General features: G+C 43.6%; 2 protein-coding genes across 4 annotated transcripts in view; one reads left to right on the forward strand and one right to left on the reverse strand.

Annotated features, from left to right (window-relative positions):
* ak9 (adenylate kinase 9) overlaps window positions 1-8,589 on the reverse strand; it is a 359,309-nt gene extending 350,720 nt beyond the window's left edge. The window contains exon 1 of the mRNA XM_078542572.1: window positions 8,561-8,589. The gene's annotated coding sequence lies outside the window, so the exon portion shown is untranslated. The remainder of the gene's footprint in view (window positions 1-8,560) is intronic.
* Window positions 8,385-12,577, forward strand: part of fig4a (FIG4 phosphoinositide 5-phosphatase a) — a 112,051-nt gene continuing 107,858 nt past the window's right edge. The window contains exon 1 of one of the 3 annotated variants that reach the window (XM_078542574.1): window positions 8,385-8,595. The gene's annotated coding sequence lies outside the window, so the exon portion shown is untranslated. Of the gene's footprint in view, window positions 8,596-8,724; window positions 8,822-11,548; window positions 11,568-12,577 lie in introns of those variants that run through there. The other 2 variants (XM_078542573.1, XM_078542575.1) reach the window with 2 other exon arrangements.

Consider the following 12,577-nt stretch of genomic DNA (forward strand, 5'->3'; position numbering starts at 1 on the left):
GGATACCTCATCCCGCCCATGGATGAGGTTTCACAAAATTGCAAAGGCTGCCTGGCCAATTGGCCAGCCCGCCAACCGTAAGATAAAAGCAAAATACTGCGGATGCTGGAAATCTGAAACAAAAACAAAAATTGCTGGAGAACTCAGCAGGTCTGACAACATCTGTGGAGAGAAAGACAGAGTTAACGTTTCGAGTCCGTATTTCTCTTCACCAGAACTAAAGAGTAGAATGTGGTGAAATATATACTGTTAAAGGGGGTGGGACAGGTGAAGCTGGATAGAAGGCCAGTGATAGGTGGAGGCAAAAGAGAGATTGCAGAAGATGTCATAAACAAAAGTTCGAAGGGGTGTTGATGGTGGTGATACAGGCTAAAGGAGGTGTTAATGGTGACATTAAGAGTAGAAAGCAGGTTGAGCAAGTGACAGATGGCCCTAGTGGGGGTGGGGTGGGGGGAGAAGGGGACGGTGTGGGAAAAAAGATCGAAATAGGCTAAAAGGTGGAGATAAAACAATGAATGGAAATAAATTTTAAAAAAGAAAAATCTAAATAGGTGGGGAAAAATATATATATATATAAAAAATTTTTAAATAAATATTGAGAAAAGGGGATCAAAAAGGGGTGAGGATGGAGGAGAGAATTCATGATCTAAAGTTGTTGAACTCAACGTTAAGTCCGGAAGGCTATAAAGTGCCTAATCGGAAGAGGAGGTGCTATTCCTCCAGTTTGCGTTGAGCTTCACTGGAACATTGCAGCAGGCCAAGGACAGACATGTGGGCATGATAGCAGGGTGGTGTGTTGAAATGGCAAGCGACAGGTAGGTCTGGGTCATCCTTGCTGGCAGACCGAAGGTGTTCCGCAAAGTGGTCACCCAGTCTGCGTTTGGTCTCTCCAATGTAGAGGAGACCACATTGGGAGCAGCGAATACAGTGGACCAAATTGAGGGAAGTACAAGTGAAGCGCTGTATCACTTGAAAGGAGTGTTTGGGCCCTTGGACAGTGAGATGGGGGGGAGTAAATGGGCAAGTATTGCACCTTCTGCGATTGCATGGGAAGGTGCCATGGGAGGGCACTATCTCTAAGCTGTCCTTGCCGCCAGTTTCATTTTATTCTTCGTCTCATCCAACGCCTTAACAAGAAACTTTGTCTCTTTCTTTCAGGTGCTAAGGAACGCAAGCTCCAACAACTCATGGATACCAACGCCCATCCATGACCCTCCAACCCTTTCCGTTCCTCTGACCCCCCATCCCATCTTCTAATCCCAGCCCCGGCCGTGTATTCACCATACCCCCTGACCTTTCCCTCTCTGGTGTTGAACGTTCAGTACTCAGCAAAGGACCCTTACACCCTCACCTCAATGAATTTTGGACTCGGCATGATGTTGAACTCTTCTTCCGCTGCCTTCGTCACCTTGCTCACTTCTTTGGGCAGGAGTCCTCCTGCCATTCAACGAATCCTTTCACCCGCCTCCAGTATTCTCCCTCCACCTGGACCCTTCCCTCTGACCTCTTATCTGCCCTTGATCTTTTCATTGAGAACTGTCGGCGTGACATCAGCCATCTCAGTTTCTCTGCTCCTCTCACCCACTCTAACCTGTCTCCTTCTGAACTTGCCGGACTCCGTTCTCCCAGGTGCAACCCTGACTTCGTATCAAACCTGCCAACAAGGGTGGTGATATTGTTGTCTGGCGTACTGACCTCTACCTCGCAGAGGCTGAGCGCAGACATTTCCTCCTACCTCCCCCTGGACTATGACCCCACCACTAAACATCAAGCCATTGTTTCCAGGACTGTCACTGACCTCATCTCCTCTGGAGATCTTCCCTTCACAGCTTTCAACCTCAGTCTCCCAACCACGGACAGCCTGCTTCTACCTCCTCCCCAAAATCCACAAACAGGGTTGTCCTGGTAGACCGATCATGTCAGCCTGTTCCTGCTCCATGCAACTCACTTCTTCCTATCTTGACTCCATCCTCTCTCCCCTTGTCCAGTCTCTTCCCACCTACATCCGTGATTCCTCTGATGCCCTACATCATATCAAGAATTTCCAGGCCCCAACCGCCTCCTCTTCACCATGGACGTCCAATCCCTCTACACCTCCATCCCCTGCCAGGATGGTCTGAGGGCTCTCCCCTTCTTCCTTGAACAGAGGCCCGAACAGTCCCCATCCACCACCACTCCCCTCCGCCTGGCTGAACTTGTTCTCTCACTGAACAATTTCTCCTTAAACTTGTCTCATTTCCTCCAAATAAAAGGTGTGGCTATGGATACCCTCATGGGCCCCAGCAATGCCTGTCTCTTTATGGGGTATGTGGAACATTCTTTGTTCCAGTCCTACTCAGGCCCCCTCCCACAACTCTTTCTCCGGTACATCGATGACTGTTTTGGTGCCGCTTCATGCTCTCGTCTGGACCTGGAAAAATTTATTAATTTTGCTTCCAATTTCCACCCCTCCATCACTTTCACATGCTCCATCACTGACACTTCCCTTCCTAAACCTCTCAGTCTCAATTTCTGGTGATAGACTGTCCGCCAACATTCATTACAAGCCCACTGACTTCCACAGCTACCTCGACTGCAGCTCCTCACACCCCACTTCCTGTAAGGATTCCATCCCATTCTCTCAGTTCCTTTGCCTCCGTTGCATCTGTTCTGATGTTGCCACTCTCCAAAACAGTGCTTCTGACATGTCTTCCTTCTTCCTTAACCGAGGTTTCCCACCCATGGTGGTTGACAGTGCCCTCAACTATGTATGACCCATCTCCTGCACCTCTGCCCTCACACCTTCCTCTCCCTCCCAGAACCATGATAGGGTCCCCCTTGTCCTCACTTTTCACCCCACCAGCCTCCGCATTCAAAGGATCATCCTCCGCCATTCCTGCCAACTCCAGCCTGATGCCACCACCAAACACATCTTCCCTTCACCCGCCCCCTGTCGGCATTCCGTAGGGACATTTCCCTCCGGGACACCTTGGTCCACTCCTCCATCACCCTCTACACCTCAATCCCCTCCCACGGCACCTGCCCATGCAATCGCAGAAGGTGCAACACCTGCCCCTTTACTTCCCCCCTCCTCACCGTCCAAGGGCCCAAACACTCCTTTCAAGTGATACAGCGCTTCACTTGTACTTCCCTCAATTTGGTCCACTGTATTCGCTGCCCCCAATGTGGTCTCCTCTATATTGGAGAGACTAAACGCAGACTGGATGACTGCTTTGCGGAACGCCTTCGGTCTGTCCACAAGCATGACCCAGACCTTCCTGTCGCTTGCCATTTCAACACACCACCCTGCTCTCATGCCCACATGTGCATCCTTGGCCTGCTGCAATGTTCCAGTGAAGCTCAACGCAAACTGGAGGAATAGCACCTCATCTTCCGATTAGGCACTTTATAGCCTTCCGGACTTAACATTGAGTTCAACAACTTTAGATCATGAACTCTCTCCTCCATCCTCACCCCTTTTTGATCCCCTTTTCTCAATATTTATTTAAAAATTTATATATATATATTTTTTCCCCACCTTTTTAGATTATTCTTTTTTAAAACTTATTTCCATTCATTGTTTTATCCCCACCTTTTAGCCTATTTCGATCTTTTTTCCCACACCATCCCCTCCCCCACCCCACCCCCACTAGGGGCATCTGTCATTTGCTCACCCTACTTTCTACTCTTAATGTCACCATTAGCATCTCCTTTAGCCAGTATCACCACCATCAACACCCCTTCAAACTTTTGTTTATGACATCTTCTGCAATCTCTCCTTTGCCTCCATCTATCACTGGCCTTCTATCCAGCTTCACCTGTGCCACCCCCTTTAACAGTATATATTTCATCACATTTCTACTTCTCTTTGGTTCTGGTGAAGAGTCATACGGACTCGAAACGTTAACTCTGTCTTTCTCTCCACAGATGTTGTCAGACCTGCTGAGTTTTTCCAGCAATTTTTGTTTTTGTTCCGCCAACCATAAGGTTCCTCAGACAGCGAAAAATTCAAATTAATTAACTGACTAATGGGTTTAATAGCCCTCTTAATCGGCAGCAGCGCACTGCCCACTTCGCGCATGCTCGCTGACCGAAATACTGCGCAAGTGGGCAATCATGTCAGGATGCTCACCCAACGTCATTGCACGCTATTTCATGCTCATGCATGTCGGGCACGCGCCCGCACATCGAGCTGAAAATCCTGCCCCTGTTAATTGCTGCACAAAACAAGTCCCAGAGGGATACTTGGCTTACAGGCTACAACCTTTTGTTTTTGTATTCTGATAACGAGAAGACGATGTACCAATCTCAGCAGTAAGACGTCCAGTAAAACTTTTGGGTTTTTAAAAATTAGAAGTAACAATTTTCTTAACAAAAAATAAGAGAAAACGTAAGCACTCAAGATTACAGTTACACAATTAAGGCTAGTCTTACAAAACATTCCCCAAAGCCTCCCTACTTGGTCAAACCCAGAAGTAAACACCTTCCACGCAACACTCCCTAAAAGATATGTAAATATGAAATTCAGTAATATTACACACAGCAAACTACTATAGCTTCAATAAATAGGACCTTTACTCTCTTCTCCTTTGCAGTGGAATTCACTTCAAAATAAAACTGCTTTTGCAGCCCAAGACTTCTCAACAGTTCAAACAGCGCCAGCCATCTCCAGCTTAACAGCTAACCAACTCAACAGATATACAGCCATCTCTCCATCTCAATAGCTAAAAACCAGCTATCCACAGTAACTCTAATATACCTTTTTCCCTTATCATCTCAGTCCCGTTGTTCTAACACCCCTTTGAAACTCAAACCCTTCCAAATATAAGATCTTTCATGTTTCCATCTTGTCTTTGCTTTTGGGTCATTAAAAATATAATATCCCCACTAATATTTACCTATGGACTCTTGCAAGATGCAAACATTTTCCTTTGTACCTCTGACTCCCCTTTGAAATTCAAACAACCTTTTAAATTATCTAAAAAAAAGCAAGTGTTAGATCTAACCTATTTGCTTCCACCTCAAACTTAACACCTCTAAGCTTTTCACGTTTCCAAATCCCCACCTGACTCCTATCAAACTCTTGCCCAGCTTAATTAAATCACATACACAGATACAGACATCCAGTCTTCTTTACAGAATAATACAATAAATGCCAAAATATAAAAAAAATCCATTCTCACAAAAGGGATGACCTAAATTCAGGAAACCAGGATGCGGAAACGGTTTGGGTAGAGATGAAAAATGGTAAAGGCAAGAAGTCACTTGTGGGAGTTGTGTGCAAGCCACATGACAGGGTGGAGCTTAAAGGAAGGAATAATGGGGCCTTGTCAGAAAGGCACAGTGATAATCGTGGGAGATTTTAATCTACATATTGAGTGGAAAAGTCAGATGGGCAAAGATAGTCTGGATGAGAAGTTCATAGCATGTTTTCGGGATAGTTTCTTAGAGCAGCATGTTCTGCAGCCAACCAGAGGGCAGGCTATACTGGACCTGATATTGTGCAACGAGATGGGATGAATTAATGATCTCATAGTGAAGGCGCCCCTAGGTAGCAGCAACTATAACATGATTGAATTTTACAATCAGTTCGAGGGAGAGAAGAGTGGGTCCGAGACCATGTTTCTAAACTTAAATAAGGGCAATTATGAGGGCATGAAAGCAGAGCTGGCTCAAATGAATTGGCAAATTAGGTTAAGGGATAGGTCAATAGAGATGTAGTCGCAAACATTTAAGGGGGTATTTCAGAATACACAGAATAGATACATACCAACGAGCAAGAAAAAGTCCACACCACCTGTGATTAACTAGAAAGGTTAAAGATAGTATCAGACTTCAAGAAAAAACATTTAATTGCGCAAAGATAGGTGGAATGTCAGATGATTGGACAGAATATAAGGAATAGCAAAGAATGACTAAATGATTAATAAGGAGGGAAAAAGCAGAGTATGAGAGAAAGTTAGCCAGAAATATAAAAACAGATTGTAAGTTTCTATAAATATTTTAAAAAGGAACATGTTAACAAAGTGAGCATTGGTCCTATATAAAGTGAGCCTGGAGAATTGATAATGGAAAACAAGGAGATGGTGATGGCAGATGAATTGAACTTGTATTTTGCATCAGTCTTTACTGTAAAGGATACAAGTAACATTCCAGAAGCAGCTATAAATCAGGAAATGGAAGGGAGGGAGGAATTTTGGAAAATTACAATCACCAGAGAAGTGGTACTGAGTAAATTGTTGGAGTTGCGGGCTGACAAGTGCCCAATCCTGATGCACTTCATCCCATGGTCTTAAAAGAAGTGGCTGGTGAGATAGCTGATGCATTGGTTTTAATTTTCCAAAACTCCCTAGATTCGGGTAAGGCCCATTAGATTGGAAGATAGCAAATATAACTCTATTATTCAAAAGGGGAGGGAGACAGAAAACTAGAAACTACAGGCCAGTTAGCTTAACGTCTGTCATAGGGAAGATGTTAGAAGCTTTTATTAAAGAAGCTGTGGCAGGGCACTTGGATAAGTTCAAGGTAATCATGCAGAGTCAACATGGTTTTGTAGAAGAGAAATCATGTTTAACCAACTTGTTGGAGTTCTTTAAGGAAGTTCTTTAATGTGCTGTGGATAACGGGGAACCGGTGGATGTACTGTACTTAGATTTCCTGAAGGCATTTGATAAAGTGCCACATCAAAGGTTATTGCAGAAAATAAAAGCTCATGGTATAGGGGCTAACATATTGGCATGGATAGAAGATTGGCTGGCTAACAGGAAGCAGAGAGTAGGCATAAATTAGTCTTTATCAAGTTGGCAAGATGTAACGAGTGGTGTGTCACAGGGATCAGTGCTGGGACCTCAACTGTTTACAATTTATATACATGACTTGGATGAAGGGATAGTTGGGATGAGGCTACAAAAAGATATAGATAGGTTAAGTGAGTGAGCAAAGATCTGGCAAATGGAGTATAATGTGAGAAAATGTGAAGTTGTCCATTTTGGCAGGAAGAATAAAAGTGAGGCATATCTAAATGGTGAGAGATTGCAGAGCTTTGAGATGCAGAGGGATTTGGGTGTCTCAGTGCATGAATTGCAAGAGGCTAGTATGCAGGTACAGCAAGTAATTAGGAAACATAATATAACATTATCATTTATTGCAAGAGGAATTGAATACAAAAGTAGGGAGGTTAAGCTTCAGTTATACAGAGCACTAGTGCGACCACACCTGGTGTACTGTGTACAGTATTGGTCACCTTATTTAATGAAGGATGTAAATGCATTGGAAGCAGTTCAGAGGTTTACCAGACTAATACCTGGAATTGGCGGGTTGTCTTATGATGAAAGGTTGGACAGACTAGGCTTGTATCTGCTGGAGTTTAGAAGAGTAAGAGGCAACTTGATTGAAACATATAAGATCCTGAGGGGTCTTGACGGGGTGGATGTGGAGAGGATGTTTCCTCATGTGGGAGAATCTAGAATTTGGGGTCGCTGTTTAAAAATAAGGAGTCGCCCATTTAAAAGAGAGGTGAGGTGAAATTTTTTCTCTCAGCGGCTCATGAGTCTTTGGAACTCTCTTCCTTAAAAGGTGGTGGAAGCAGGGCCTTTGAATATTTTTAAGGCAGAGGTGGATTCTTGTTAAGCAAGGGGATGACAGGTTATCGCAGATAGGTAGATACAGATTTGAGGTTACTATCAGATCAGCTACGTTCTTAATGAATGGTGAAACTGGCTCGAGAGGCCGAATGGCCAACTCCTGCTCCTTGTTCGTATGTATGGGTGACAACATTAATCATAAGTTCACAACTTTTTAGGACTTGATAGAGTTTTTGTTCTTCTTTCACTCTTTTACTTCGATGTTACTGGCTAGCATATTTTGAAAATGATTAATTTGCAGAACATTTCAAAATCTTATTCTATATTTTCTTCCAACTAAATTCCCAGTTTAATAACCCCAGAACTCCAGGCACATATTTTTTGATATTTTCTCAACAGTTGTGCAAAATACGAACAATGCATCGCTGTTCACATTACGCTACTCCGCGAGTATTCAGCAGAGTAATCAGAAAAAAAATCTGGTCCCTTAAACTTGCCCTCAGCTTTTCGCTAAATTTAATAAGAGCTGATGCATAGCGCAGTTAACTGTCCCCAAATTGCATTCATGCAACATTCAACTTTGCAATAGTACCATTACAATTATATTTTACGTGTCCTGATTTTTCTCTGTAAATTATAGCTTCTCTCGATGGTTATTACCTTTTCCATAATCGAGCGTTGCAGTGATTGAGTGGGTAGCTATGGAAACACTGGCGCGGGCGAGGAAAAGGGGTATGTGCGCACGCGCTGCATCGCGTCCTCTGGGAATTGTAGTTCTGCGGTTGGACTACAGGTCCCAAAGTGCACTCCACCCCCCCCCCCCCCCCCCCGCTATTTCGATTCTCCTTTCGATAAAATGTTCACGTTAGTAGGAATGATTATCTCACGCTTTTCACCGTGTCAACGGTATTAAGGAGCAGCGTTTCTTCTCTATTCTCGGTAAATTGCTCGCGCAATTCACGCCCCGAAAGGGGAGGAAGAGAATTCACGTTTCGTACCTGGCATAAGTCTGTCTCTTCGGCGATCCATAGGTAGGACAGTTCCTCGTTAAAGCCTGCTTCAGACTCTACGCTGGGGCTGTGTCCCCATAAAACGTTGGCGGATTTCATTCTGAGTGGTATCGCAGATTATTATCTGTAGAAAGTATCCTGAAGACGAATTCGGGCGGGCGTTAGTTTTCAATTTCTGTTCCTGCAAACAGTTTAACGGATTAACTTGTTATCCGCCAGCTGAATATAATATCTCGATTGGGAGAAGCGGTTGAGTGAGAGGCTGTGGCGGTTCTTCAGTTTCGGATATCAGTTAAATTTGAGTAATTATTATTTGCCGGGGTCGGGGTCGGGATGGGGGGGTATTCGAGAGGTTTCCCTTGTTGTGTCAGGTGGCGATGACCGGTTTTTGTGGGGTTTTTTCTCTCTCTCTCTCCACCCCTTTTGCTCCTGCGGATAAGGACGAGAAGAAGGAGGCCTTCTTCCTCCTTCCTCCTCTTCTCACTGAAGCTCGAGCGGCTCCGGCCTGAACCGTTGACCATTTGGCAGCGCGTGACTGTTCAAACTCGGCGCTCGAGCGGCAGCGGCACCCGGGGCGGCGACATGAACTCCTGGAACTTTCATCACCAACACCTCAGCCCTCTTCCAGCCTTTTATTTGCTCCACTTCTGAGCATTTTAAGAACAATGATGGCAGTAAGAATATAATGCGGGGAAGTGTCAGATTATTCAATTTCCTCTTAAAATTAGAAAAGCTGGATATTTTTTTTTAAAAGGCCGGAAATGTTGACATTCAGAGGGACCTGGGTGTTGCAAGGGACGCACAAGTTAGCATACAGGCTTAGCAAGCAATTAGAAGGTGAAAAGGTCTTTATTTCGGTTTTTTATTTTGTGTTCCTCTCCGCAGATGCTGTCAGACCTGCTGAGTTTTTCCAGGTATTTTGATATTTGTTTTGGATTTCCAGCATCCGCAGTTTTTGGCTTTTATCTTTATTTCGGGGGACTGGACTACAAGCATAAGGAAGTTTTGATAGTTGTGTAGGGCTTTTTGAGACCACACCTGAAGTACTGTGTGCAGTTTTGGTCTCCATTATTTAAGGATGTACTTGCATTTGAGGCTACAGTGAAGGTAAACGAGATTGGTCCCTGCGATGAAAGGTTTACCCTCTGATGAGAAACTGAGTAAATTGGGCCTATATTCCCTGGAGTTTAGAAGAGTGACTGGCATTAAAACATTCAAGATTATTAAGGGGCTTGATAGGATGGGCAATTTCAGTGCCAATGTAATACTAGGTATGTAGACCCTGGCTGGGGAGTCTAGAACAAGGGGACACAGTTTCAGGATAAGGGGCCAATCATTTTGGACTGATATGAGGACAAATTCCTTCACTGAGGGCTGTGAATCTTTGGATTTGTCTACCCCAGAGGGTTGTGGATGCTCTGTCGTTGAATATGTTTAAGGCTGAGATAGACCTTTTTTTTGGTGTTCTCAGGGGATCAAGGGATAGGGGGAAGGGGTGGGAAAGTGAAGTTGAGGCTGAAGATTGGCCATGCTCATAACGAATGGCGAAGCAGGCTTGAAGGGCCTTATGGTTTACTCCTGCCCCTGTATTCTTAAGCTAACTGTTTCATGCTGCTACTATGCAGTAGCAGCACGAGTGATATTTGCCACTAACAGGATGCTACCGTCAAGTCAAAAAGATATTCTGCCTGTCACACAAATAAATAATGTGGTCTCTGAATTTCAGTGCCAATGTAATACTAGGTATGTAGACCATACATCCTAAAGACTGGCAGATCGTGTCAAACAGCTTGTCTCAGCCGTTGTTCGCAATGGGCAAGGTACAGACCGTACCCAACCAGCCCGTGCTTGCAAAACTCAAAACACAGTGTCCAATATTAGGCGTGACTCCATGATTGGACAACATTTGTTAAATAATCCTGAGTGTGTGCTAAGAATTATGCCGACAACCAATTTAAGATTCAGTGTGGTGCATTTGTGTGTACTGGAAGCTATATATTAATACACAAGGCCCTGTTCTTTGCAGACAGAACGTGTACGCACATTGTGCCTGTTATGCTTGGCAGTTAACTGGCAGTCACCATTAACTGGCGCATTCTCCATGGCAACGCCTCTACCAATCAGTGTCCACTTGCCAACCAATTAGCACTCTTATACAGTATAAAGTTGTTGCTTCCCCTGACGTTGGTATTCTTGTGATTGTCCTGATAGTGCAAGATGAAAAGCTTTGACAAAATGTCTTTTTTCAGCAATATTCAAATTATCCCATTTTTTTTTTTTAAGACCTTGATCGAACCTGCCTCCACCACACTCTCGGGCAGTGCGTTCCAGATTCTAGCCATTTGTTGCGTTAAAACATTTTTTTAGAAAAATTTTTCCTCGTGTCGCGGTTGCTGCTTTTGCCTTGCTGCTTATGGGACCTTGATGTGTTCAAATTGCTTTGTGTCTTAAGGTAGTATCACGACCCACTGGGGATAGTGCGCTGTAATATCAAGCCCCACCATTCCCCAAGCCACGACAAATGTGAAAAGGTCAAACCACTAGATTTAAACAGTTAGGTAGAACTGGGGCATTTAGGTTAACAGAATATAAGCACCAGGTTTGTAACCAACCTGTCATTAACCAGTGGCAAAAGAAAGAAATATAAACTTCTAACGTTATAACTTAAATTCTACTTCCTTCTTAAATCCCTATATACACACACATACAAGACACAAAAGATGCACAAAACACATGGATTTTAAGGGTGGGATAAAACAGTTAAATAGCACCAGTTCCAGAGTACAGGATTCGATGGGTTGATTTTGATCGATGTCTTCAAAATTCATTTCAGTTCTTGGTGACACGAGGTGGTCTTCCAGCACTTTCAGTATTTAGTTCACTGGTTGAGCACTTGCCTTTCAATTTCTCTAACAGTGATTTTCCCCTTTGTCTCTTGTCATGGGTTTTCAGAGAGCAAGCAGGTTATTGAGATAACGAGAAGAAAAAATCAGGTAGCTATTAAGGAATTACTGGAATTTTCCACACACAGGAGAAAGAGGTTTTAGGTCATGTTCCTTTCAAACTAGGAGCTATTCAGCTACCCTTCTCTTCACACAAGCCCTGGTCACCTGGTCAGAAGCCAGTTAAAATGCTGTTGTCGGGCAGCTCCCTTGGTCCAGGACCCCTTTCCATCATGTCTTTCATGGCACACTGTTCCAGGACTGCAACATTGTGTGTATATATATCTCTCATCCTGTCCCAGTGGACATGTCTTTCAACCTGTAGCCATTGTAATTTTAATCCATAGTTCAACAGAAAATAAAAAGATGTGCCCTTTACAGTAGCAAGTACTTTGTTGGTTATGAAGTCCTTTGGAATATTTTGAAGTTGTAAGTCCTGCTAATATAAACATAAGTTCCTTCTCGGGTGTTTCCTGACGTGCAGTTTACGTTCATAATACCTATTCCAAGGTGAGGTGCACACTAGTGAATCACCTATTTCAAAATCACAGGATCCTTACTAAAGTTTTAACAGCTTTTCTGAAGTTGTAAATTTAATTTGCTCTTGTGCTTGTGGCTTTTGGCATTATCATGCTGTTTTGCAACTTGCTACCAACCATTAGTGTATAATATACATGCAGGAAAATTATAACCCTTCAAAGTGCTCCCTTTTTATGTTTACCAAAATATATTTTTCCCACTCTCTATACTGCCCAAGTGAAGTGTTATCATCTGACTTAAAAAATAATCATCTTTTCTAATATTTTTCCTGGAAAATGACCCATTACATTTAACAAATAAAAAGATAATTTCATGGGATGTGGGCTTTGCTGGCTAGGTCAGCATTTATTGCCCCTCCTTAATTGCCTTTGAGTAGGTGGTGGTCACCTTCTTGAGTGTACCACAGAGATTTGTGCTGGATCCTGGAAAATGACCCATTACATTAAAAAGTACCTGGATGAGCACTTGGCACGTCATAACATTCAAGGCTATGGGCCAAGTGCTGGTAAATGGGATTAGGTAG

Source organism: Cetorhinus maximus, chromosome 5 (assembly GCF_964194155.1).
Source record: "Cetorhinus maximus chromosome 5, sCetMax3.hap1.1, whole genome shotgun sequence".
Taxonomy (NCBI): domain Eukaryota; kingdom Metazoa; phylum Chordata; class Chondrichthyes; order Lamniformes; family Cetorhinidae; genus Cetorhinus; species Cetorhinus maximus.